Below are 22,602 nucleotides of genomic sequence, written 5' to 3'. Positions count from 1 at the left end.
AATGGCCAAGAGCAACCTCAGGCATTTAATCCATTTAAAGCTTTTTATTGCAAATACTCCACCGAGGGCTGATTCCTGTTAGGAACAAACCATGCAGAGAAAATCAGGAGAAGTGTTCTCCCCTCCCCTGGGAAATGGCAATCCAGCACAGCCCTGCATTCCAAGGATGGGACTCCTTGCAGGTCCCGAGGCACGTGCAGACTGGAGTGTGAACAAATGGCATTAAAATAAATAAATGAGCAGCACGTGTGGAGAACCACGGGCTGTGCACACCTGAGGCCCAGTGTGCAGAAATACCCGGGCAAAACTGCAATTGCTGCCCACTAATTACCTGATTTGCATATGCAATGTCATCTGAGGCCAGCCCTTCCCATAGGGACTGCAGGGACATTCCAGGGGATTGGGACATTCCAGGGGATTGGGATTGGGACATTCCAGTTCCAGGGGATTGGGACATTCCAGTTCTCAGGGATTGGCACATTCCAGTTCATAGGGATTGGGACATTCCAGTTCCAGGGGATTGGGACATTCCAGTTCCTTGGGATTGGGACATTCCAGTTCTCAGGGATTGGCACATTCCAGTTCCTTGGGATTGGGACATTCCAGTTCCAGGGGATTGGGACATTCCAGTTCATAGGCATTGGGACGTTCCAGTCCCAAGGGATTGGGACATTCCAGTCCTCAGGGATTGGGACATTCCAGTTCCTTGGGATTGGGACATTCCAGTTCAGAGGAATTGGGACATTCCAGTTCTGAGGGATTGGGACATTGCAGTCCCATGGGACTGGGACATTCCAGTCCTCAGGGATTGGGACATTCCTGTCCCGAGGGATTGGGACATTGCAGTTCCTTGGGATTGGGACATTCCAGTTCTGAGGGATTGGGATATTCCAGTTCCAGGGGATTGGGACATTCCAGTCCCAAGGGATTGGGACATTCCAGTTCCTTGGGATTGGGACATTCCAGTTCCAGGGGATTGGGACATTCCAGTTCCAGGGGATTGGGACATTCCAGTTCCAGGGGATTGGGACATTGCAGTCCCATGGGATTGAGATATTCCTATTCCAGGGGATTGGGACATTGCAGTTCTGAGGAATTGGGACATTCCAGTTCATGGGTATTGGGACATTCCAGTCCCTTTATACTGTAACAATAGCATTAAATTTAACAAAAATTTAAATATGATTGTAAGTTTTTTTAAAAAAGTTAAAACATAAAAAGTATATGTAAAATTAAAATATGTTTATTTTATAAAAATAAAAATAAAAATATAAAAATATAAATATAAATATAAATGTAAATATAAATATAAATTAGAAATATAATAGAGAAATATAATATAAATATTAATAATTATCTATTACTATATAAAAATTAATTATAAATATAGATACAGATATAAATATAAATTTACAATAAGTTTATTTAAACATAAGTTTAAATGTAACAATAAAGTTATTTAAACTTTTTTTTAGACTTACAATCATATCTAAATTTTTGTTAAATTTAATGTTATTTATTTATTTCTAAACCCTTGGGATTAGTCACATACATGTTCCTGTTGAGCTTCCAAGGAACCACAGCTGCCCCCTTGGGGAGATCAGATTTTCTATTCCATTAGATTTCCCCTGATTTAATTTTGCCTCACTAAACAGATCTCTGTGACAAGCTGCATTCCAAGAGATTTTTCTCCTTGTTATAATTAATTCTCTCCATGACATATCAAAGATAACCAGCACTGAGAAGGGATTGTTGACCAGAAGCAAATCAAGATTACACCTAAAAGTACAACTAAAAATATATCAGGAAAAAATCTATATCAGAGGAGCTAAACAGGGCACTCAGGGAAGGTTGAGTGGAGCTGATTTCCCCTGATTTCATGAACAGGACACTCAGGGAAGGCTGTGGGAATGATTTCCATTGATTTTCTGAACAGGGACAGTTCCAGAGCCTGGCAGAGGGCAGGGATCCCTCCTGGTATTGACTGTTGATTGTTAATGGTTTATTATTGATTATTTATTAGTTTTGCACAGTGGAATGGAAACTCTCTGGAGCTGTGAGTTAAACAATCCCTGCACTGCTCCAGGTTCCCAGCCCAGCATTTCCTCATCACCAAATGGGAGAACGCCCGAGGAGCAGCTGGGCTGCAATCAGTGCAGGCTGAGCTGTCAATAAATCCATTTTCTGTGAGCAGGAGGGCTGGGGACAGAGCTGGGGACAGAGCTGGGGACAGAGCTGGGGACAGGGCTGGGGACAGGGCTGGGGACGGAGCTGGGGACAGAGCTGGGGACAGAGCTGGGGACAGGGCTGGGACAGGGCTGGGGACAGGGCTGGGGACAGAGCTGGGACAGGGCTGGGGACAGAGCTGGGGACAGAGCTGGGGACAGAGCTGGGGACAGGGCTGGGGACAGGGCTGGGGACAGAGCTGGGGACAGGGCTGGGGACAGGGCTGGGGACAGAGCTCTGTCCCTGCCTGGGCTGCAGTGACGGACTCATGGATACTTCCATGGATCCAGAGAAATTACTCAGCCTGAATCTTCCTGTGCTGCACTCCAAACCTGAATTTTATAGCACAAAATACCACAGGACTCCCGCTGAAGGAAATCTTTACAACCATCATTCTGACAACTGGAGCAATAACTAAAAATGCAGCAGGAGAGAGGGTGAAGGTGCCCGTGCTGCCCTGGCACGAGGTGAGGCTGTTTCCTGGTATTTGTGACAAATTCCAGCTGTGAAAAGCAGCAGGCAGTGCCTGAGATCTGATTTCCTGCACTGAGTTCAGTGCAGTGCTGGGGATCTCTCTGTTTGCCCAGAAATTTGCTTTGCTTTGCCTTCTCTGCTCCTGTCAGAGGGATCTGCTCATTCCCTGACAAACCCTCAGTAATTTCCCTACTTGCAATTCATATTTTAGTGCATTAAAAGTCTGCACTCAGTGTCTCGGGCTGAGAAGATTTTCAAGATTTCCTGTGTCATTCATTTATTTGTAATATTAATTTGCATTCCCAGAGAGGCTGACAGCTGTCAGGAGGAACAAACCTTCCCACCTGCAGTGATCCCATGAGTTTGGAGCTGACACACTTGGACTCAGGCAGAAAAAGCCCTTCAGTTGTGGGTTTGGGGGTTGTTTTTTTTAAGGAATGCATAATGAGGAAAGAATTCTGGCCAAGCTTCCTCCATTAAGGCTGGAGGGGAAAGTGATTGGAATAGGAAATCTTTGCACAATGCAGCTGCTACAGGAAAATGCCCTGATCTGGACATTTTCTGAGTCCATGTGGGACAGGTTGAGGTCACATCTGAGTGAGCAGCCTTCCCAGGAACATTCCCCCTGTGCCTGTGGGTCCCTGGGCTGCTCTGATCACAGCAGAACTGATCCACACTGGTTATGTCTCAGGAAAACAGCAAGTTTTTCCACCACAGTGCAATCACAGCCAATTTCTCACACTTTGCTTCTCAAACCAATATTTTGTTTGCACCAGCGTTTTATTTTTTAATGGGGCAGGAATAAAACATCTCAACCTTCCAGAGCAAGCTACAAAAGCTGGAGTGAGCAGCAGCAGAAAAGGAACGAGGTGTCACCCTAACGAGGAAAAATCTCTTTGGTTGCATTTGCCTGGATCAGAGTGTGTTGAATGAATCTGGGGGGTTTGGAGAGAGCACAAAGCTGCAAAGAATCCAGGGCAGGGTTTAACTGCACTTGGCTGGCTGCAGGCAGGGAATGAGCTGGGGCTGGAAGGAAAAACCCAGCAGGAGCTGCCTGGGCAGATCCACTGGGACTGAGAGCTCTGAGTGCAGCCCTGGGAGAGCCACAGAACCAGAGAGCCACAGCCTGGGCTGGGAGGGACCTCAGAGCCACCCAGGGCCACCCCTGCCACGGCAGGGACACCTCCACTGTCCCAGGGTGTCCCAGCCCCAGTGTCCAGCCTGGCCTGGGACACTGCAGGGATCCAGGGGCAGCCACAGCTGTGCCAGGGCTGCCCATCCCACAGGGAACAATTCCTGCCCAAATCCCACCCAGCCCTGCCCACCCTGCAGGGAACAATTCCTGCCCCAATCCCATCCATTCCTGCCCCAATCCCATCCATTCCTGCCCCAATCCCATCCATTGCTGCACACCCTACAGGGAACAATTCCTGCCCCAAATCCCCCCCAGCCCTGTCCTGGCACTGGGAGCCATTCCCTGTGTCCTGTCCCTCCCTCCCTTGTCCCCAGTCCCCCTGCAGCTCTCCTGGACAGGGACAATCCCTCCCTGACCCCACTGCCCAGGCTGTGGGAGCAGCCCAAGACACGAAACCATCTCAGCAAACGAAAACCAGCTCACCAAACCATCTCACAAAGCCAAAACCATCTCACCAAAACCATCTCACCAAACCAAAACCATCCCACCAAACCAAAACCAGCTCACCAAACCATCTCACCAAACCAAAACCATCTCACAAAGCCAAAACCACCTCACCAAACCAAAACCATCTCACCAAACCATCTCACCAAACCAAAACCATCTCACCAAACCAAAACCACCTCACCAAACCACCTCACCAAACCAAAACCATCTCACCAAACCAAAACCACCTCACCAAACCAAAACCATCTCACCAAACCAAAACCACCTCACCAAACCAAAACCACCTCACCAAACCAAAACCACCTCACCAAACCAAAACCATCTCACCAAACCAAAACCATCTCACCAAACCAAAACCATGTCACCAAACCATGTCACCAAACCATGTCACAAAACCATCTCACCAAACCATCTCACAGAGCCAAAACCACCTCACCAAACCATCTCACCAAACCAAAACCATCTCACAAAACCAAAACCAGCTCACCAAACCATCTCACCAAACCAAAACCATCTCACCAAACCAAAACCACCTCCCCAAACCATCTCATGCCCTTCACTCTCCACTCATGGCAGATCAGCTTTCCCCTAAACCCTCCCCTGCCAGCCAGGGGGGCTGTGCTGTCTCCAGGCCTCCCAACCCCTGTCCCTGGGATGAGCAGGGCAGCACAGAGGGAATGGTAGGGGTGTGAATCCATCAGGGTTTCATTTGTGCTGGCAGCCCCAGCAGCTGCTCCCCGTGCAGGGGCAGGTGCTCTGCAGCACAGAGATTGCTGCTAAAGGAGCAGCCCATTACTGATAACTCTGCTCCCTGCATCAGAAACACCTCTGCATTTCCCAAAGTGTTCAGCTGGGAGACAAAGCTAAACAAAAAACTAAATAAATTGTGTTTTGAGAAGAAGAGGAGAGAAAGAAATCTTTTTTTCTGGCTTGCCTTCATTCCACAGTCCACAATATTTTTTTAAAAAATTGTGCTTCAAGCAAAGGTGAAAATAAAAGATACAGAGAAACGATAAACCTTAACTCTAAAACATACAGAAATATTTGTTAGCTGAGAAAAACAATTGCAGAGGCTTGGTCACTGAGTGCTGTGTAATCCAATCCTGTGCAACCCTGCTCCATCCCAGCTCCATCCCTGCTCCATCCCTGCTCCATCCCTTCTCCAACCCTGCTCCAACTCTGCTCCAACCTTGTGCAACCCCTGGGGCTGGGCAGGGCCCTGGGCAAGGTTTTGGTGCCTCTACAAGATGGTTCTGTGCCTCTATAACATGGTTTGGTGCCTCTAGACGTTTTTCTGTCTCTATAAAATGTTTCTGTCCCTATAAGATGTTTCTGTCCCCATAAAATGTTTCTGTCCCTGTAACATGTTTCTGTCTCTATAACGTTTCTGTCCCTATAACATGTTTTTGTCTCTATGTTTCTGTCCCTATAAGATGTTTCTGTGTCTATAAGATGTTTCTGTCTCTATAAGATGTTTCCATCCCTATAAGATGTTTCTGTCTCTATAACATGTTTCTGTTCCTGTAACATATTTCTGTCCCTCTAAGATGTTTCTGAGCCCCTCCGGAGCTCCCACCTCAGCCCTGCCCCAGGGCAGGGAGGCTCCCCTGGCCCCGGAGTCTGGAGCTGCTCCTGGAGCTGCTGCCCGACCCCAACACCACAGCAGGGTCCAGCTGCAGCTGTGAGCTCTGCACAGCAAATTCCTCCTCAGCTCCTGCCTCCCCAGCGAGGGCACCGCTGGAAGCAGCTGGGGAAGGCAGCTGGAAACCGATTTGTACCTCACAATTTGTACCTGGGTACTTGTACCTCACACATGGTACCTGGCTATTTGTACCTCACATATTGGTACCTCATGTATTTGTACGTCATGTATTTGTGCACATATTTGTACCCATATTTGTGCCTCACACATTTGTACCTCACATATTTGTACCTGTATTTGTGTCTCATGGATTTGTACCTCATATATTTGTACCTGGGTATTTGTACCTCACCCATTTGTACCTGGCTATTTGTACCTCACATATTTGTATCTCACGTATTTGTACCTCATGTATGTGTACCTCAAGTATTTGTACTTCACATATTTGTACACATATTTGTACCTCACCTATTTGTATCTCACATATTTGTACCTCAAGTATTTGTACCTCATCTATTTGGTGTACAAATAGGTGAGGTATAATCATGTGCCTCACACATTTGTATCTCATATATTTGTATCTCACATATTTGTATCTTATGTATTTGTACCTGTATTTATACCTCAATTATTTGTACCTCACCTATTTGTACCCATACTTGTACCTGACATATTTGTACCTCACACATTTATACCTCACTTATTTGTATCTCATGTATTTGTACCTCAAGTACTTGTACCCATATTTGTACCTCACTTATTTGTACCTCACATATTTTTGTATCTCATATATTTGTACCTCAATTATTTGTACCTCAGTATTTGTACCTGACGTATTTATACCTCACACATTTATACCTCATTTATATGTATCTCACCTATTTGTACCTCACATATTTTTGTATCTCATGTATTTGTACCTCACTTATTTGTACTCGCCTTGCACCAACAACTGCTGAGCAAATCTCATTGCCAGGAAAAGAAGCGCCCCATAAAGGAAATATTCCCAGTTCCAAACTTATCTCCCATTTGCTGCCATGGCTCAAAGCTGAAGGGAGCTCCTGCTGCGAGCAGGAAGATGACACACACAGATTGCTGCTGTCATCTCTTAATTGTGAGAGGCAATAAGGAAAAGCCTGCATCAAAGTAGGAGGTGGGGAAAATAATAGCAGCAATCAGAAAAGGAAAAACAATAGCAACCATGCAGATAATCTGAAAGGCCCTGGGAAATCTGTGAAATGTTCTCATGAAGGGAAGGAAAAGGAGGCAATGATGGGGTGGGAACAGAGAGAGTCGAGCTGGGAGAGGCAGAGAGCGAAGGTGGAGGCAGAGCTGCAGTCCCTGGAATGAGAAATGCCATCCAGAGCATCCAGACTTCACAGAGAGTGAAGGTGCAGGCAGAGCTGCAGTCCCTGGAATGAGAAATGCCATCCAGAGCATCCAGAGCATCCAGACTTCACAGAGAGCAAAGGTGCAGGCAGAGCTGCAGTCTCTGAAATGAGAAATGCCATCCAGAGCATCCAGACTTCACAGAGAGCGAAGGTGCAGGCAGAGCTGCAGTCCCTGGAATGAGAAATGCCATCCAGAGCACCCAGACTTTGCAGAGAGTGAAGGTGGAGGCAGAGCTGCAGTCCCTGGAATGAGAAATGCCATCCAGAGCATCCAGACTTTGCAGAGAGCGAAGGTGCAGGCAGAGCTGCAGTCCCTGGAATGAGAAATGCCATCCAGAGCATCCAGAGCAGCCTGGCCTGGAGGGGACCATAGAGCTGAGTTTGTTCCCAGTGCTGCTCCCACGGGCAGGGATTCCCCACGCCCCAGGACTGCCTGCCTGCCCTCCCAGGGATGGGGGCTGCATTTCCCTGGAGCTCTGGGCACAAGGACTGCGTGTCTGGGACTGCTTCAGCCACAGGGCTCCTCTGACAAACTCACCGGAACCTAAATGATTAAACCCATAAATTCCTCTGCAGGTTCAATTGAGAGCAGCACTAAGGTGATAAAAGTGTCTGGAGCTGCTTCACTGATAAATTCCACAATTAACCACCGGAGAGCCAGCCCAGCACGGAACTGCCTGAAAATTGCAGTGAAAATTGCAGCCAGGAGAGTGTGGAGAGCTCAGAGCAGGGGCTGGTGCTGGGCAGGCACAGCCTGGGAGCCTGGGGATCCCTGCCTGGGGCTGCTGGGGCAGCCAGCACTCACCCTCCTCCTCCTCCTCCTGCTGCTGCTGCTGCTGAGGGTCTGCCCTGAGCTCCTGAGTGCCTGGGAAGGCTCCTCTGAGGGACTGGAAAGGTTTTCTGAGCCATGGAGAGATGCACAGCTCCTGAGTGCCTGGGAAGGCTCCTCTCATGTTCAGGAAAGGTTTTGTGAGCCATAGAGAGCTGATCTCACTGCTCAGGTGAGCTGTTCTCACTGCACAGGTGATCTCACTGCTCAGGTGAGCTGATCTCACTGCTCAGGTGATCTCACTGCTCAGGTGAGCTGCTCACACTGCACAGTTGATCTCTCTGCACAGGTGAGCTGTTCTCACTGCACAGGTGAGCTGATCTCACTGCACAGGTGAGCTGATCTCATTGCACAGTTGATCTCTCTGCTCTCAGGTGAGCTGATCTCACTGCACAGCTGATCTCATTGCTCAGGTGAGCTGATCTCACTGCTCAGGTGAGCTGATCTCACTGCTCAGGTGAGCTGCTCTCACTGCTCAGGTGATCTCACTGCACAGGTGAGCTGATCTCACTGCTCAGGTGAGCTGATCTCATTGCACAGTTGTTCTCTCTGCTCTCAGGTGAGCTGATCTCATTGTACAGGTGAGCTGCTCTCACTGCTCAGGTGATCTCACTGCACAGGTGATCTGCTCACACTGCACAGGTGAGCTGCAGCAGGCCCTGACAGGCACTGTGCCATTCCAAGGGACAAATTAAACCGCACTCTAGTGCATCCCGTGGCTGTGTGTCCCACGATGGAGCAGCAGTTTGATTTCCCAGCCAAAGGGAGGTGCCCTGAGGCTCTCTGCAGTCCCACAGGGACAGCTCCCCACGGCACACAAACCCTGGGGTTACAAACACACAGCACTGGGGACTGGCTGCTGGGATTTTGGGAGCTGGGAGCTGTTCCCTGGCACAGCTGTGGCTGCCCTGGATCCCTGCAGTGCCCCAGGCCAGGCTGGACACTGGGCTGGGACACCCTGGGACAGTGGAGGTGTCCCCATGGCAGGGTGGAATGGGGGAGCTCCACAGTCCCTCCCAACCCAAACCTGGGATCCTGTGACACCAACAGCGATAATAAATCTCTTTTCAGCTTCACAAACACCTCTGAGGACCCTCAGCCAGAGCCCAGGCGTTTTTATGAAGATGATGCAGACCAACATCAGGCAGATTCAAGTGCTGGTGCTAAAAACACATTTTACAAAAGCAAATGAGCGTGTGGGAGGAGAGTTTGGGATGCTCAGTGCACATCCATCTCTGCTGCAGCCTGTCCCACGCTGGCAGCACAGCCTGCATTTCATATTTCACGCTCCTTCTCCTCCTAAACCACTGGAATTGCCTCGCTGCATTGACAGCAGTGGGGCTTTATTAAGTTGCCTCAAAGTCCTGCTCTTCATATTTATTTCCTCACACAAAGCAATCACTGGGCTGGGTGAGAGCTTTGGGGAGTGTTTATGGGCAGCAGTGCCCACCTTAAATAAAAACACACTTACTTCAGATCGCTGAGATTGCCTGGGAAATTCATGCAGCAAAGTGGGAGCTGGGATGCACAGAGCCTGCTTCTGGCCTTGGGTGGAAAGAACCAGGTGAATCTATTCTCTAATTGTGATAGAAGTCAAAACTCCCACTTGTGTCACCGAACTTCACTCTCGTTTGGAGGAAGGAAATGGAAAATTCAGGTGGCAAGGAAAGCACAGACACGTTTCAGGGCCAGCCTCGCTGCTGGCATTTTTTTCTATACAGACAACATTCATGGCCAGACTGAAAACGACACCTGAAGGGCTCAAAGAAACAAAAAAAAAAAGGATTTAAGACGTGGCTACTCAGCAATATTGACTAATTTATCTCTGGGGTAGCACAAATGAGTCACTCACAGCTCAGAAAGGAAAGGTGTCTGTGCCCCTGGGTAGAGCAGGAGCACAGGGGGGGGATCCAGGGGCTGGGGCAGCTCCAGGCTGTGAGATCAGAGCCAGTGCCCAGCGGTCTCTGACAGCACAGGCACACCCCAGCTCTGGCTTTCTGTTCCTGACAATCCATGGAGCAGTGAAACCACCAGGAGCAGGTCAGAGGTCCCAGGTCAGATCTGTTCTCCCACTCCAGACCAAGCCTAGAGGAGGCTCCCTGGAGAGCTGGACCTTGAGCACTGAGCTTCATTCCTGCATCATTCCCTGGGTACAGCCCAAGGGTTCCCCTCTGAGGATCCCATTTCAGGGCTCTGAGCAGCAGCCCTGGCTCTGCCCTGCCCATGGCAGGGTCTGGCCCTTCCCAGCCTCATCTCTGCAGCAAACATTTCCACTGCTTTTAAAATCTCATGGCAGAGCCCTTGGGTTGCTGTGGCATCAGGATTTCACCGTGGCAGAGCTCAGAGAGGGAGGAGGCTTTGATGATGGAACACTGATTCCACATCACTGTGAGAAATTAATTAATTCACGGACTCAAGCACACTGAAGTGCATTTGATTTCCAGCAGGAGAAGCGTTTAGGATCAGTACAAGATGAGCCCTGCAATGGTTCTGTGACCTGTACAAATCTAAATTACCAAATGGGAAAGCCAAGGTTCCCTACCACACAAAGCACAAACATTGTGAAGGGAAAAGCACCACACTGGCTCCCACCCTGTGCAGGGCAGACTTTCAAAGGGCAGCTGTTCCACCACTGACAGGGTTTCTCAGCTGTGAGGAAACCCAGGTGTCTCCAGAACTCCTGAGATCAAGGTGAGGAAATTATTTTCCAATTCAGTTACTCGGAATCCTTGGAGGAGCAGCCTCAAACAAGCAAGAGAAGCTTTCAAAGGAGGCAAGAGAAGCCAAATTGCACAGGGAAGCTTTGAAGATGTGTTACATTTAGTGTGGCTTTAATTACTCACACCCTTCATCTCCTTTAATCAAGGGTCAGTACTTTATTTGTCAAGAACAGTGGTTTAAATAACTTTCAATGCAAGGTGCAATAATTACACTTCCTGCTAATGAGTCCTTGTGCAGATTATTTGTCATTGCATCTAATGAAGGAGCTTCACTTTTCTGTTCAAACACTGCAGAGCCCACCCAGGCTGCTGGGGCAGGAGGGTTCCCTGGCACCAGGACACCCAGGGGAGAGCCAGGACACTCAGGACACACAGGACACCCACAGAGCACACAGGACACACAGGACAGCCACAGGACACACACAGGACACACAGGACAGCCACAGGACACACAGGACACACAGGACACTCACAGGACAGCCACAGGACAGCCACAGGATAGCCACAGGACAGCCACAGGACACACAGGACAGCCACAGGACAGCCACAGGACAGCCACAGGACACACAGGACAGCCACAGGACAGCCAGGACACAGAGGACAGCCACAGGACACTCACAGGACAGCCAGGACAGCCAGGACACACACCGGACACACACAGGACACTCACAGGACAGACAGGACATGCACAGGACACACAGAGGACAGCCACAGGACAGCCAGGACACACACAGGACAGCCAGAACACACAGGACACCCACAGGACAGCCAGAACACACAGGACAGCCACAGGACACTCACAGGACACACAGGACACACAGGACACACAGGACACACAGGACAGCCACAGGACAGCCACAGGACACCCACAGGACAGCCACAGGACACACAGGACACTCAGGACACCCACAGCTGGATTGTTCCTTCCTGTGCTGCTGGGAAGCTGAGCCTGGATCCCCAAGGCCAAGCTGAGAGCCCAGCCCAGCCTGGATCCCCTGGATTTGCTGAGCCCAGCCCAGCCTGGATCCCTTGGATTTGCTAAGCCCAGCCCAGCCTGGATCCCTTGGATTTGCTGAGCCTAGCCCAGCCTGGATCCCCTGGATTTGCTGAGCCTAGCCCAACCTGGATCCCCTGGATTTGCTGAGCCCAGCCCAGCCTGGATCCCCTGGATTTGCTGAGCCCAGCCCAGCCTGGATCCCCTGGATTTGCTGAGCCCAGCCCAGCCTGGATCCCTTGGATCTGCTAAGCCCAGCCCAGCCTGGATCCCTTGGATTTGCTGAGCCCAGCCCAACCTGGATCCCTTGGATTTGCTGAGCCCAGCCCAGCCTGGATCCCTTGGATCTGCTAAGCCCAGCCCAGCCTGGATCCCCTGGATTTGCTGAGCCCAGCCCAGCCTGGATCCCTTGGATTTGCTGAGCCCAGCACAGCCTGGATCCCTTGGATTTGCTGAGCCCAGCACAGCCTGGATCCCTTGGATTTGCTGAGCCCAGCACAGCCTGGATCCCTTGGATTTGCTGAGCCCAGGTTTGCTGGGAAATCCCTGAGCCCAAACTGGAGCACAGGGCCGGGCTTTGGCTTGGGCCAGGCCCTGGGCTTGGCTTTGGCTCGGGCCAGGCCCTGGGCTTGGCTTTGGCTCGGGCCAGGCCCTGGGCTTGGCTTTGGCTTGGGCCAGGCCCTGGGCTTGGCTTTGGCTTCCCTGCTGCTGAGGTTTTCCCCAGGCTGGCCCAGGCTGAGCCTCCTCCTGCCCTGCAGTTTATCAGGATGCCCCAATGCTGCTGCAGGCACAGCAGGCTGGCAGGGCAGGGACCAGCAGGTTGTGCCTGCCAGGAAGATTCCTCCTCAGGACTCATTTGCATCATCATTCAGAGCCCTTTTTATAGAGCTCCTATTGATTTGCAGAGGTTGCTTGCATTTTAAATGACACTCTGCGTGTTCCAGCTCCAGCTCAGCTCCTCAGAAAGGTGCAGTGCTGATATTTCCCCATTTCCAGCCTGGCCTGGCACTGCCAGCAGGGCTCAGCACTCTGCTGCTCACCCTGCTCTGGGACACGCTTCCTTTAGTCAGATAAAGTGCTTGAGCCAGCTGATTCTGTCTGAGCAGCGAGCTGCAATTTGTACATTGAAAATAATCACTCAAAGTGTATTTTTATCCCCCTCCATGTCCCCACACACATCTCTGGATATCTCAGCAGAAAACACATTTTAATGTGTTGCAACATCACAAATTTCTGTGTAGTGAATCAGCCAGACAACACAAACAACAAAAAGAAATTTTTTGTCCTCTCCACACAGAATTCAGTTTCTACAGCTCATGTTGTAGAAGCAAACACCAGAAGCACTAATTTCCACATCCAAAGCTGTGGCTGTGTTTTTCATTCCCTGAGGTCACTGCTTTGGTCCCCTTGACCCCAATGCACACCCAGACCCTCCCACAGGTGACAAGGTTTTGCTGCAACCTGTAAAACATGACCTGGAGCAGAGGTGATATTTTAGCAGCGCATTTCTCCATAAAAGTGTCTGGTAAAACCCACACAGATTTATTACTTCTACCTTTTATATGTAATAAAAACGTGAAATACTGCACTGTTTTTCCTCTCCCCATGTTTGGATGACCTGCCTTGGTGCTGCAGGGATTTCCTGCCCCTCCCTGGATCCCTGGGGTGGGAAAAGCTCCCCCAGCCCATCCAGCCCCACCTGGTCCCCAGAGCACTCAGTGTCACCTCCAGGGATACCTGGGACACTCCAGGGATGGGATCCAACCCTGCCAGGGCAGTGCCAATCCCTGAGCACCCTGTCCATGGGGAAATTCCTGCTGGTGTCCACCCTGAGCCTGCCCTGGCCACCCAGACCCTCCCCTGGCCACCCTGAGCCCCCCCTGGCCACCCTGAGCTCCCCTGGGCACCCTGAGCTCCCCTGGCCACCCTGACCCTCCCCTGGCCATCCCGACCCTCCCCTGGCCATCCTGAGCTCCCCTGGCCATCCTGAGCTCCCCTGGTCATCCTGACCCTCCCCTGGCCACCCTGACCCTCCCTTGGCCACCCTGAGCCGTTCCCCCTCCTGCCCCTGTTCCCCTCCTGTCAGGCAGTTCTGCTCCAATCATTTTCTGGAACAAGTGGGAACTCCTCAGCGTTGCCTCGCCCTCCTGTGAAAATCAACAATAAAACTTTATGTGCCTACAAGTTGCTCGGAGTTGTTGGAGGACTTGTCTCGCATCTCATTAGTAGCTTCCCTTCATCCTGCAAGTTTAATTAGCAGCTCCAGTGTGGGATTTACCTGCGGCTGCCATGGGTGAGGAGTGCGAGCTAATGAATTATTCAAAGTAAATTAAGAGAGCGAGGGAGTTCTGTCCCTGTCTCACACGAACACACAGTTCATTAGCAGAGATTTTCACCTGTGACAGTCGCAGGTACCGCTCGGGCTGAATTTCCCTGCTCACCTGGAATGGATTCTGGCTCTGTCCGTGGGAATGTCAGCCCCGAGTTTTACTGGCACAGATTTCATTAAGGGTGACAGTCAGTAAATTGGATCCCTGAGATAAGGGATATCTTCATTAATGCTGGGCAGGCACATTCCCATCCCCTGGGAACACCCCACGGACCCACGGGGATCTGTCTCGGCCCCAGAGCCCTCGGGGCATGGCTGAAACCTCCTGAAAGCCTCAGCAAAAACAGAGGAGATACAGAGAGAGCTCATCCAGCCCCACCACCTCCCTCTGGCCCAGGCTGCTCCAAAAACTTCCAGCCTTGGGCACTGCCAGGGAGCAGGGGCAGCCACAGCTGGATCTGGGGCAGCCACAGCTGGAACGGGGACAGGCACAGCTGGAACTGGGGCAGGCATAGCTGGATGTGGGACAGCCACAGTTGGGACTGGGACAGGCACAGCTGGATCTGGGACAGGCACAGCTGGAATGGGGACAGGCACAGCTGGATCTGGGGCAGGCACAGCTGGATCTGGGGCAGGCACAGCTGGGACAGGGGCAGGCACAGCTGGATCTGGGGCAGGCACAGCTGGGACAGGGGCAGGCACAGCTGGATCTGGGGCAGCCACAGCTGGAACGGGGACAGGCACAGCTAGATCTGGGGCAGCCACAGCTGGAACGGGGACAGGCACAGCTGGAACTGGGGCAGGAACAGCTGGATCTGGGGCAGGCACAGCTGGATCTGGGACAGGCACAGCTGGATCTGGGGCAGGCACAGCTGGGACTGGGGGCAGGCACAGCTGGGACTGGGGCAGCCACAGCTGGGACTGGGGCAGCCCCAGGTGGAGAAAAGGAGACTCAGAGGTGATCTTGTCACTCACTCTCACAGCTCCCTGAAAGGTGCCTGTGCTCAGCTGGGGTTGGTCTCTCTCCAGGCAGCACTGACAGAAGGAGAGGACACAGCCTCAAGCCTCAAGGGAAATATAGGTTGGATACTAGGAAAAAGTTATTTACAGAAAGGGTGATCAAGTATCGGAATGGTCAGCCCAGGGAGGTGATGGAGTCACCATCCCTGGCTGTGTTAAAAAAGTCTGGATGTGGCACTGGGTGCTGTGGTCTGGTTGAGGTGTTGGCATTGGTTGGACTCGATCTTGGAGATCTCTTCCAACCTTGTGAATTCTGTGAATTCTGGAATTCTGTGAATTCTGTGAATTCTGTGAATTTTGTGGATCCAGGACGGACACAGCTGCTCTGGGCTGCCTGTGCTTGAATGTGCAATGCAGTTTATTGTATGACCTGTACCTATTTTCCTTTGGATATTCCTGCTCCCAGGCTCTGTTGGATGAGCTCTATTCCTGCTCCCAGGCTCTGTTAAGATGAGCTCTGTTCCTGCTCCCAGGCTCTGTTAAGATGAGCTCTATTCCTGCTCCCAGGCTCTGTTAAGATGAGCTGCATTCCTGTTCCCAGGCTCTGTTGGGTGAGCTCTATTCCTGCTCCCAGGCTCTGTTGGATGAGCTCTATTCCTGCTCCCAGGCTCTGTTAAGATGAGCTCTGTTCCTGCTCCCAGGCTCTGTTAAGATGAGCTCTATTCCTGCTCCCAGGCTCTGTTAAGATGAGCTCCATTCCTGCTCCCAGGCTCTGTTGGGTGAGCTCTATTCCTGCTCCCTGGCTCTGTTGGGTGAGCTCTATTCCTGCTCCCAGGCTCTGTTAAGATGAGCTCTATTCCTGCTCCCAGGCTCTGTTAAGATGAGCTCTATTCCTGCTCCCAGGCTCTGTTAAGATGAGCTCTGTTCCTGCTCCCAGGCTCTGTTAAGATGAGCTCTGTCTCTGCTCCCAGGCTCTGTTAAGATGAGCTCTGTCTCTGCTCCCAGGCTCTGTTGGATGAGCTCCATTCCTGCTCCCAGGCTCTGTTGGATGAGCTCCATTCCTGCTCCCAGGCTCTGTTGGGTGAGCTCTATTCCTGCTCCCAGGCTCGGTTAAGATGAGCTCCATTCCTGCTCCCTGGCTCTGTTAAGATGAGCTCTATTCCTGCTCCCAGGCTCTGTTAAGATGAGCTCTATTCCTGCTCCCAGGCTCTGTTGGGTGAGCTCTATTCCTGTTCCCAGGCTCTGTTGGGTGAGCTCTGTTCCTGCTCCCAGGCTCTGTTGGGTGAGCTCTATTCCTGCTCCCAGGCTCTGTTAAGATGAGCTCTATCTCTGCTCCCAGGCTCTGTTAAGATGAGCTCTGTCTCTGCTCCCAGGCTCTGTTGGGTGAGCTCTGTTCCTGCTCCCAGGCTCTGTTAAGATGAGCTCTATCTCTGCTCCCAGGCTCTGTTAAGATGAGCTCTATTCCTGCTCCCAGGCTCTGTTAAGATGAGCTCTATTCCTGCTCCCAGGCTTTGTTAGATGAGCTCTATTCCTGCTCCCAGACTCTGTTAAGATGAGCTCTATTCCTGCTCCCAGGCTCTGTTAAGATGAGCTCTGTCTCTGCTCCCAGGCTCTGTTAAGATGAGCTCTATTCCTGCTCCCAGGCTCTGTTGGGTGAGCTCTATTCCTGCTCCCAGGCTCTGTTAAGATGAGCTCTGTCTCTGCTCCCAGGCTCTGTTAAGATGAGCTCTGTCTCTGCTCCCAGACTCTGTTAAGATGAGCTCTATTCCTGCTCCCAGGCTCTGTTAAGATGAGCTCTATTCCTGCTCCCTGGCTCTGTTAAGATGAGCTCTATTCCTGCTCCCAGGCTCTGTTGGATGAGCCCTGGGTGCTGGGTACCTGTGGAAGCTGCAGCCCATCAATCAGCCCTGCTGATCCCGATGTGTGGGAGCCAGAACCCTGCTCTGGTTTAGGCTCCCCAAGGACAGGAGCTGCTCTCCAGGACATCCTGCTCCATCCTGTCCCTGCCTGTTGCCCCCAGTGCTGTCCCCTGCCACCAGCAGGGACCCCGGGCTGGCAGGAGTGGAGCAGGAGCAGCCCCGAGCACAAAGGCATCACTGCTGTGCTGCTGACAGAAATCACTGCTCTCCACAGTCCTGACTGCCACAATCTGCAGATCAAATTGACTATTAAATTGAACTGTTTACTGTGGCACAGATTTATGGGTTTATGAGCAGAGGACACAGGAGTAAATTGTTTCCTAAGTAAGTGTGGGGGGAAGGCACAGCAGTGCCTGGAGTTGCCAGGAGGAGCTGGAGCCAGCCCAGCTGCCCTCGGCCCTGGCCACAGGGCTGGCAGTCAAAGGCAGAGGTCAAGCTGCCCTTCAACAGCTTTGGCATTTTTCTGCACACCTGCAGCCTACATTGGAATATTCTCAATCATGTTCCTACACACAACACCTTTCATTTGGGTCACTACAGAAATCAGATTTTTTTGGCATTGAAATAAAATAATTGAAGGTGTTTTGAAGAGCAGAATGAGTTGCACAGAGACCCCCATTAGCACCCAAAAACAAAGGGCTGGGTGCAGGAAATCCTCACAGGAGCCCCTGGCTGTTCTGCCGTGACACCAGCGGTGCTGCTGGGGGGAGCTGGGCTCCAGCAGAGCCCTGCACGCCTCTGGGCTGGGAACAAAAGGAAATTCTCCCTTCCCTCAGTCCCAGAAAGCCCTTCCTGCCCTCGGTGAGCCCAGCAAGAGGTGCCTGGTGCACGGATGAGGAGCCCTGCGCTGCTTTCAGAGCTGAGCCCAGCAGTTAATTGCCTCTAAAACTTCCCAGCGAAGTTGGAATTGTTCAGCTGCAGTTTCAGTCATTAGTTTGCATGATGGGTTGTTTGCCAGGATTGGATTTTTGGGGTTTTTCAGTTACAGCGTTCTCCAGCACAACGAGGGTTCCTAACAAACGCAGAGCTAATTAGCCGGAGCTCCTGAGGCTTCTCCCTGTAAACATTTTTTATTTCCTGTGCAATATTTCTGTCCCTCCTCTGCCCCTTTCTGCTCTGCCAGCAGCTTTGGGAAAACAGGTCCCAGCAGGTTTCCAGACCAGCAAAGCTTTTGGCAGGGCCAGCTGTGCACACCTCTGGATCCTGGGCCCAGCACAAAGTCTGGGTTAGGAATGGCCCCAGCACAAAGTCTGGGTTTAGGCTGGGCACAGGACAAAGTCTGGGTTCAGAATGGGCCCAGCACAAAGTCTGTGTCTAGAATGGGCCCAGCACAAAGTCTGGGTTTAGAATGGGCCCAGCACAAAGTCTGGGTTTAGACTGGGCCCAGCACAAAGTCTGGGTTAGGAATGAGCCCAGCACAAAGTCTGGGTTCAGAATGGGCCCAGCACAAAGTCTGGGTTAGGAATGGGCCCAGCACAAAGTCTGGGTTTAGAATGGGCCCAGCACAAAGTCTGGGTTTTGACTGGGCCCAGCACAAAGTCTGGGTTTAGGCTGGGCCCAGCACAAAGTCTGGGTTTAGACTGGGCCCAGCACAGAGTCTGGGTTTAGAATGAGCCCAGCACAAAGTCTGGGTTCAGAATGAGCCCAGCACAAAGTCTGGGTTTAGAATGGGCCCAGCACAAAGTCTGGGTTTAGAAGAGGCCCAGCACAAACACTGGGTTTAGGCTGGGCCCAGCACAAAGTCTGGGTTTAGAATGGGCCCAGCACAGAGTCTGGGTTTAGACTGGGCCCAGCACAAAGTCTGGGTTTAGAATGGGCCCAGCACAAAATCTGGGTTTAGAATGGGCCCAGCACAAAGTCTGGGCTTAGACTGGGCCCAGCACAGAGTCTGGGTTTAGACTGGGCCCAGCACAAAGTCTGGGTTTAGAATGGGCCCAGCTCACTGGGATGGCCTGGGAGCAGCTCATCCCTGTTTCAGCAGGAATTCCCCCATGGAAAAGGTGCCCAAGCCTTGGCAGGGGCTGCCCAGGGAAATGTCCTTTACTGGGGACTGCCAGGAATTTATTTCCTATTAATGGGCATCCACAAGGACAGCTCAGCAAAGTGAGCATTGCAGTTTGCAGCTCTGAAACAGAAAAACATCTCTGTCCACCCCCATGGAGACTCATGTCCAGCATCCAAGAGCAGAGAGGAAATGAGGGAGCAGCCAAGGGAATCCAGAAGGATCCAGGACCTGCCTGCAGGGAAAGGTGTAGAAAATAAGGAATATTCAAAAGGGAACCAAAAAATTGAAAAAAAAAAGAGGAAATGTATGAGCTTTACCTAAAAAATCATTCACAGCCCTGCTCATGAAACCATCCTTTGAGAACAGATGGTCGATAACCTAAATAATTTTTAGTTTAGGCTCCAGTTTTGCAGGAAATCTGAAATATTCTGTTTCGGTACAAGCCCTGCCCTGGAAAGAGAAGCTGATTAACTGAGTGTAGAAATAAGTTCTGGAGGGCCCTGCCTGGCCCTTTTCTGCAGGACTTGGCAGGGAAAGAGAAGAGCTGGGGCCCATTTCTGTTCCAGACCCACGGCAGGAGGGAGGTGCCGCAGCCCTGCCGAGCAGCTGAGACTCTGCTCTCCCAAAAATATCATTTCCTGGGGGAATGGAGCACCTGTGCACCGTGCACCCTAAATAATTCTGCCTTTGTGGGTCCCCAAACCCACACTCAGAACAGGCTCTGCAGCCTGAGCTCTGCTGAAGCCAAGGATGATTATGAAAACACCTAAATCTTCTTCTCCATCTGCATCACACCACCAGGTCCTACAGATCCCAACGTGGAGCAAAGCCTTTTGTTATTTATAACCGCTCTCAGACCATTTTTCAGTATGGATTTGAACTTACACCAACGAGGATGATAAAATTACCTTCCTTCTTAAATAATCAAGCCGGTCTACTAATGCAAAATTAATGGCATGGAATGAAAATGTTGGGCAGTTTCAAAATAAATTAAGTGTGGAAGCAGGTTACGTTTAATCAAGCTGTCATGCAAATTAGCAGCCTCACTCAGTGAGGACTATTTAAAGAACTCCTTAGCTGGTGGAAATGTTTTTGGAAGCACTACAGGAACAGCCCCGGTTTTGTTGAGGCGCAGGAATGTTAAAAAGCTCCCCCAGAGCAGGGTCAGAACGTGGATCCCAGGGAGGGAAGCACCACAGGGCTGGGGCAGCCTGAGCCAACATTCCCAGCAAATCCCAGGCTCTGGGTGCTGCACACAGCTGCCAGAACAAAACACGCCACCCGAGGCAAAACAAAAGGAAAAAAGTAAAAGCAAACAAAGCAAAGGAAAACACCAACCCAAAGCAAAACCAACCCAAACAAACAAAGCAATTGCATAAACACAGAATTTTACAGGGAGGAGCCTGCACACTCCCACACTGCTGGGGCTTGGCAGGGATGTTCAATCCCGTCTCCTTCCCTTCCCTGCCGGGTCCCAGTGCTCCCAGCCTGGCCTGGACACCCAGGGATGGGGATTCCAGCCCAGCCAGGGCTTTCCCTTCCACACCCAGACTCCTTCCCAGCAGAAGCACCTTGGGTTTGTGATTTATCTGCTTTGGATGGATGGAAAATAACAATGATGTGATTTCTCTGGAGCTCTGGCACTGATCCTTGCTGGGCTTTGCCCCTGTGCCAGGTGTGTGTCCCTCTCACCCCAGTCCTGTCACCAGAGCTCCTGGGAGGTTCCCAGAACTCACCAGGGCTGTCATGGGAATATTTCAGGTTTCTGTGTAGGTTTTGGTGAGTGCTGGGCAGCCCAGGGTGCCTGGGCTATCTGGGCGCACATCCCTGGAGTGCAGGGCAGCCCAGCTCTGCCCAGCTCTGCCCCAGCTCTGCCCCAGCTCTGCCCCAGCACCAAGGGGCTGCAGTGAAGCCCCTCCTGCCCCACAGCCTGTCCCTGAGCTCTGCTCAGTGCTGGGACCCCTCCAGCAGCTCCTGGGAGCTCCCCTGCCATGGGCTGTGCTTCCTCCTGCTCTTCTGCACCAGCCCAGGAAAGGCAACAGCAGAGGAGGTGATTTCCTGTAACCAAATTTATTTTTAATCCCAGTGTGAAGGTTCTGGGCTGACTGCCTTGAAAAGCTTGATTTCTGTGAATTTCTGCCACTTTTGGATTCTGTGACTCTTCGTGTTTTATACACATCCAAATCCATTTTCCTTTTACAAGATTAGCTGAGTGAGGGCTCCGAAGGAATGTTGTTTTGAGGTATTAATGCAAATAAAAAAGTGCAATGGGAGGTTAAGGATGACTCAGTGCATTTCTTTATCCCTGTGGGTTGAGGTGGTTGTGAGTCAGGCCAGGATCCCAGAGCTGGCTGTGGGAAGGGGAGGCTCAGAGCTGTCCATGGAGCCCAGGAGCTGTTTGGGTGCTCAGTGTGCTCAGTGCAGCTCAGATAATTCAGGAGCAGAACCAGCACCCCACACAGAGCTCAGGGCAGAGATTCTGGGGGTGCTGCTTGGAGCTGCAGGTGCAGAAACCAAACCCACAGCAAAGAACAGAGCTGGAGGAGGTCCCTCCACCTGAGCTGGTGTGAAATCCCCAGGATGAGAGACTGGCTCCTCTCTGGGCTGCAGAATTTCTTCCAATCACCCAAAGTAACTCTGCCCTGGCTCAGCTCCACCGTTCCCCTGCCCTGTAGGACATGGGATGTCCTGGGACATCTCTGCCCCACACCCAGCCCTGGCTCTCCCCTGGCCCTGCACAATCCCCCAAATCCCCCTGCTGCCCTTCCAGCTTCTCCTCTCCCAGCTGGGCAGCCAGAGCACCCCTGGCTCAGCCCAACCTGCCCCCAGCTGCAGTGCCCCCAAATGACCTCATCAGCCACATTTCATTTGGCTCTGCTTTATGCTCAGCACTTGCACCTTCACACCACCAGAAATGCAACACAAAGGGGATTTATGCAGGTAAAAAAAAAAAAAAAAAAGAGAAAAAAAGAAGAAAAAAAAAGCACAAACTAAATACAATAATTAAATTAATTTGAAAATAATTTCTGGCTATGTGCAGGACTCGATAGAATAAATAAATAAATAAATAAATAAATAAAAAGAGCTGTGACAAAAGCTATATTTTGTTCTCTCCTCCTCTGCTCCTTAATAGTCTCTGAATGAAAAGTCTAGTACAATTTTCTAGTCCACTTGTTCCAGCCAGGGGGAAAGCTGCTCGTTCTAATTAGGCCACTTTCATAACACATTTCCTGCTGCCCCTCCTCCCGTGGATGTGGCCAAGGCTCTGCACCTGGGGCTGGTGAGTGCTTCCCTCAGCACAGGCACTGCCCTGCCCTGCCCTCCCCTCCTGGGTTTTCATCCCTCTCCCCACCTGCCCCCAGCTCAACATCTGCAGAGGAACTGCAGAGCAAAATCTCTGAGACAGAGAGGTTTGGGCTGGGGAGAGCTCTGAGCGTGCAGCCAGCACCCTGCTGAGCCAGCACAGCCAGG

General features: G+C 51.3%; 1 protein-coding gene across 2 annotated transcripts in view; it reads right to left on the bottom strand.

Moving 5' to 3' along the window:
* Positions 1-22,602, bottom strand: part of NEGR1 (neuronal growth regulator 1) — a 193,220-nt gene that overhangs the window by 159,825 nt on the left and 10,793 nt on the right. The window lies entirely within an intron of this gene.

The sequence above is a fragment of the Catharus ustulatus genome, chromosome 9 (genome assembly GCF_009819885.2).
Source record: "Catharus ustulatus isolate bCatUst1 chromosome 9, bCatUst1.pri.v2, whole genome shotgun sequence".
NCBI lineage: Eukaryota > Metazoa > Chordata > Aves > Passeriformes > Turdidae > Catharus > Catharus ustulatus.
This window is presented reverse-complemented; position numbering and strand designations above follow the sequence as displayed.